This window comes from Hipposideros armiger, unplaced genomic scaffold, assembly GCF_001890085.2.
Source record: "Hipposideros armiger isolate ML-2016 unplaced genomic scaffold, ASM189008v1 scaffold_218, whole genome shotgun sequence".
Taxonomy (NCBI): Eukaryota; Metazoa; Chordata; class Mammalia; order Chiroptera; family Hipposideridae; genus Hipposideros; species Hipposideros armiger.
This window is the reverse complement of record NW_017731568.1, coordinates 1735470-1741486: the sequence shown is the minus strand read 5'-3', so window position 1 is coordinate 1741486 and position 6017 is coordinate 1735470.

Genomic DNA, 6017 nt, shown 5'->3' with positions numbered 1-6017 from the left:
AGCAGGAAATGTAACTTTAAAAATCAGGCACTCATATTAAATTTCCAACATGATTGGTCTAAAATACTCCACAGAAAATTTTCAAATATAATATATCTTATAATAAAACTGTTCAGAATTTGTCACCATTTCCACTTTATTTAAATGATAATAATTTGTACTTCAGATCATAAGGAGCACTAGAGGCTAATGCTTATGTCTATCAAAAACAGAGAACTTTCAAAGCCACTGAAGTTATGAGCAAAACGTGTTTCAAGCTTTAAAAAGGGCAATGACTTAGGGCTGGCTTTTTATCCCTTGCTTTCATTTTGGTAGCAGGATTGTCTGTAGCCACTGTTAGCAGTGGGCACAGATATTGCATACACAATTAGTCATTTTCTTTTAATTTTGAAAGTGTAAATGCCTAATTGCTTGTGCAATTAAAGGAAGCACACATTTTCTGCCTGCAAAATAGAAGGCTAGGGTGGAATGTAAATTAAGACCATTAGTGTAATTTTCTGACTTGTATATCAACAAATTATATATGTTTTTCCTATATGTTTAGTATCTTTGTGGTATTGATCAAAAACCTACCCTGGAAAATGAGGTAACCTCTCACATAACACTTAATTACCCCTAAGACAAAGAACATTTTGACGATCATGCTAATCAAAACGTCAAGCTTAATATTTAACAATCAAGCCTTTAATGACTTTTAAAAGAGGAATAGAGTACTCTGTTTACTGAAGCTTCCTAAGGGAATACATCAGTATTTTGATTACCCCTCTGAAATTCAAAATTGAACCTAAATCTGATTTTCCATTAGTTGGCACATATATACCATTCATGCCTGCAGGTCAGAGAGAGCAAAAACTACACCCACTTACACCTACTTCTCTGTTACTTACGCTAAAAACGTGCCCCAGCCAGTACTCCTTTCCCACCAGATACTTTCAATACCAAACCCCCACCTTTCATCACGATGCACGCTTTGCACATTGCTTCAGTTCAGCACGTGGCATAACCTCTTTCCATCACAAATATAAATGGTAATCCAGGCCACTGTCACCTTCCTTCACATTCTTCTCCAATATATATATTTTTTCCTTTCACTTTTTAACTTTTTTTCTGTTCTTGTTTGTTCCTTTTTAATCTGGGCACACATACGTACATACCTACCCTCCCTCTAATACGCCTATGACACCTATTCCAGGGCACATCCTCCTCTACAAAGCTACTTGACATACGGAATATGAAATGCCTATTAATTAACTCTGCTTCATTTAACTATGCTTCACTGTGATCGAAATTAGGCTCTAAGGCTCTAGTAGGATGAAAAGGAATTATTAACTAGCTGAAGAGATCTTTGGATGATTATAACATGAAAGAACTGGAGAAATGCTGGGATTTCATTACCTCATTTATCACATGAGGAATGGAGACACTGAGAAGGCAAAGGGGCCTGTGCTGTGTTCGGCTGAAAAAAGGTCAAGAACCCCTTTAGTCATTCTGCTCATATGCTAGAGTGTGAATTTACCCCCTACCCCACCCAGGCTCTTCAACACATCACAGGCCAAAGGATACATCACATAACCTTTCTGAACCTCTGTGTGCTGTCCTGTGTCCCAAACTAGCCACAAAAGAGGGAGAGGAACAACAGGCCTTCCTGCACAGTGCATGACAAATGGAAGACATGGAATAAGAGTTTATTAGGATTGAACTGAATATTGGCTGACAAGAAATGACATTTAATCCACACAGAGGGAAAAAAAACTTACACTATGGGAATCAGTAATTACCTTTTTTGTAATAATGCATCTCACATATTAGGATGAGGTCAAAAGAATAGGTGTTCTATGATGATAGGTTGCCTTCCTTTTTCGCTGAGCCGTTTTTAACTGCCAACAATAATTCATGTCACTTTTTATTCTAAGTAAGCCAAAAAGGCCTGGAAAATGACAACTTTTTAGGGAAACAGGTTCAATTGAAAATTTGAGGGTTTGATGACATGTACTCTTCTTACATTAAGAAGGATGGCAAGTTAAAATATGAGGATTGCTATGTTCTTCAAGTTAGTTTTCTCACTGAAGCTGTCTAGTGTCTTCCAGAACGTTTTAGGAAATAATAATGTGTGGGGGGACACTGGAATTAGATAATATAAAGTAAATTTTATTTCCCAGAAACTAACAGGCACTCTGCTAATGTCATTTGGTGATTCTAGAAGATTGGCGGGAATGCGGAACAGGGCATAGTGCAGCAGTATACTAAGAGCAAAGGGCTTTGACCGCTTAAACGAGAATTGGTTTTTTGTTTGTTTTTCACTTCTCTATGATAATAGTGGTCATCACGCTTCTCACACTAAGATTTTTTATTGAATGTTTCAATTCTTCTCTTCACCTGGTGAGCTGTTAGGAATAGTTTATAGCTTCTAATAGCTTAGGCTTCAGGTCTCAATTAAGTCAAATAGCAAGAAATATATAGAAGTTTGAGAGCAGAGGAGTTTAAGGTCTGGTGAGCAGCAGGGAAGAGTCTATCAGGGGTAGGTGACCTCCACATAGCATGATTGAAGAGCATTAAACATCCAGAATCCAAAAGCTCTCCTGACCCAGAGCATCTGCAATTCTCATCACATGGGAGGGGCTTAGGGGAGAGAATAGATGGGAAGAGATCCAAAATATATTAGCACCTTCTATGTATAAGGCACTGGGCTGAGCACTTTTCCAACCACTTTGGAAGGTAGGTAGTGTCATTCTTATTCTCCAGAAGACAAAATTTATGCTTAGTTTCTAGAAAACATTAGTCAAAAGGGCATGTTTCTCCTATGGGTTCTCTCCTCCTGAGCAGGTTGGGAAAGAGCAACCCAAACAATAGGTACTAAGGACCAGGTAAGGAGCAGGATAGAGATGTAAAATATACAACCGTATATAGAGCTTATTATAATTACTAAAAACAAGAGAGCAGCAGGAGTTCTCTAGTCTATCAGTAAATTCTCATTGATTTTAAAGATAGGGTTTTAATAGTTAGAAATGCTTGATTTTTCAGCAAATAAAGGAACAGATCCTAAGCGTTTCAAAGTAGCCTCAAGTCTCAGCATTAGTCAACTCAGCTAGAGTTAAGTCTGAAATTATAAAGAGAATTCTTGACACTTCTTATTAAAGCTTTAACACAGCTATTAAATTCAACTCTTAAAAAGGTCTTCAGTTCAGGGCACTCATGTTTTGTTGAGCTTTGTTTCTTTTTCCCTGATACCAACAACCAATTAAAAGCATCAAGAGTTTCCGTGGGCAGTATATTCCAGTATATTATTACTCTCTCACTAACTCAACCTTTTGGGTTTCATACGTTTTTAAAACAATGATTTCTGTATTGTTTCATATGCTTATAAAGGTTGTTATCAGAAACAGAAATTTCTTTTGCTTACAGAGCTTTCAAAATGATTAATCATAAAATGAAAGGAAAGAAATTGTTTTTCTCAGACACGCATAATATTTAATTAGAGAACCATTTAATGCTCATTTTAACACTATTTAAATATAAATCTATTTATAAGACTACAAAATACAAAATTTATGTTTCCTACTTTATTAAAATGGCTAACAAAGAAAACTGCACCTAATAATTTTAAAACTTGCAAAATAAAACAACAGATATTTTAAAATTTTACTCTTCCAATATTACTGTTTGACTCATTATCTTTATATACTAACATTGTCACAGTTAAATCACTATCTATCAAATATAGGAACAGAATGATACAACATGGGATGAGCCAGATATGATCAAATAACTTTTAATCTATGCAGTTGTGAATCTCATATTAATGAGAGAATCCATGTCAGAAATTAGTAACAGGAGGTATCTTACAGATGGATGGTGATAAAAAAATTCCAATTTAAAATGAAAGTAGCAGCAATGCAAATTAGTGCAAAGTGTAACTTTTGTTCACAAAAAATTAAGGTCAAATTGCATAGATTTAGAATTAAGTGTGCTAATTCCAGACATTGTCAGCAGTCAGTTGCTTTGAAAACCTCAATCACTCATCTTTCAGAGAATACTATGAACATTGTCTTAGACAACTGTTCTTCTAAATGGTGCTTTTCCAGTCCCTCCACCTTGACCTGTATGCTTACACACTCTTTCAGCTATTTCCAAACGAGAAGTTCCAATCTAAAAGCCTTTTTTTTTTTTCAAGAAAAAACATTTGGAAAATAAAGTTCAATGCCTGAAGAGCTGAAATATTCTGTGTTAATACCAGCCCTGGATAGATGATTTTCACTGAGGAAATGAGAGTTTAGAAGCATGTGGGACCAAAGGAAAAGAATATTTCCTCCCAAACATTTCCAGCTTAGAATATGTGGTGAACAAACTGGAATTTTCAAAACTTGAAAAAAAAGAGAGAAAACATTTTGGCTGATACGATGCTCCTGAATAAAATATTATCTGAAACAAATGTTTAATTCAGAAAACACCTGCCAATGTAGATGTGCCCTTCAATAAATATGGCATCTCCATCCTCATTTAACATGTTTCTTAGCAATGAAATGTTGGCGTTAAATTTAAACATAAGTGCAGTATAAAACAGGCATGCAGCTATATCTTGTGGACATGGTGTTATAACAGCTAGGCCAGGGATTTTCAATGTTTTTAAAGTCACAACATTTTTATATTAACACCATTCAGAGGCCATAATTAAGTAGTAAGGTGTTTAATGATATACACAAGAGAATAGTAATACAGCCACAGTGCTACTGGTTTGTTGTTGATAATTTAAATTAAAGGAGTAATTTGAAAACAAGGCTTACGATAATATTAAGACAGTAAAGTTTGAGGATAAAGGCCGTGAGCAATAATATTTCCATTTTCCTTTTTACGGTTTGTTTTCTGGATCATGTAAAATATCTTCAAAACTGTTTTTATACATAAGTGACAACACATAAACTATTTATTTTCTAATGCATCCTTGAATGCCCTTGAGACAAATAAATCTTTAGAGAACAGAGGCAATAAATCATTTGGAGATCTCGATGAAAATGGGTTCGTTCTTTTATGGATTTGCAAATTATGTCCCTCCTAAACACTTATAAGATAAAATAAAAATTTGTAATTTCCAATAAAAACATCCAATGGGCATTACAATTACAAACCATGAAAACTGGCAGACATTATACAACCTTAACTTGAAAAATCATGTAAAAAAAGTCCTGAAACTTGGAAATAGCAATTGTCAAAGTAAAGAATGCTACCTTGGTCAAAAGAAAAATTTTAAAGCAAAAGAATAATATATTACTAAGACAGTTATTATACCATATACCATAGCCTCCAGGTTTGAACTGATTTCAGAGGAGAAAAATCTTTAGAACTTATTCAAATCTATATGTTTATAACCAGAAAGCTATGATTTAAAGGCTCATGCAACTGCTTAATAAAAAAAGCAAAGTTTTTTCTTTGAAAAATGTATGTCTAACAAAATGCTATTAAGATTATTTTATTAAAGAGCTGTTACAATGAAGTATTTTGTTGAGATGTGTTTAAAGCTTTCCACTTGAAACATTTATCTTATTATATACCAGATTAATAGATCAACTATTTGATAACTCAGGCCTTAAAAGATGAGATATAGGTCAGGTAAAACTACATGGAAGAGTGGGAAGGAGGGGAAAACATGAAATTAAGCCTTCCTGAGAATGAAGATACTGAGATATAGAGGAAAGATCAACCACGATTTTGATGGCGTGTGTAAGATGGACTTTTGGCACATACAGTAACTATGCAATATCAAAAAGGAAATACACACTGACCAGAGCAGCTTCAAAAATATTTCATGTAACATAGGGTTTTCCTAATGTCTTACTTTTGAGTAAGGGACTACAGGGTTCCTCTCACTTGTAAAATGTCTTAGAGTAATGCTTATATCAATTCTTAATTAATTGAAAGCTATGATTCTAAAAACTCATTCTAAAAATATTCAGAGTTCACTATATTGCTGAATGGATTTCTTGAATTTTATCCAAGAGAATCTAATTAGTGAGACTCTGTTT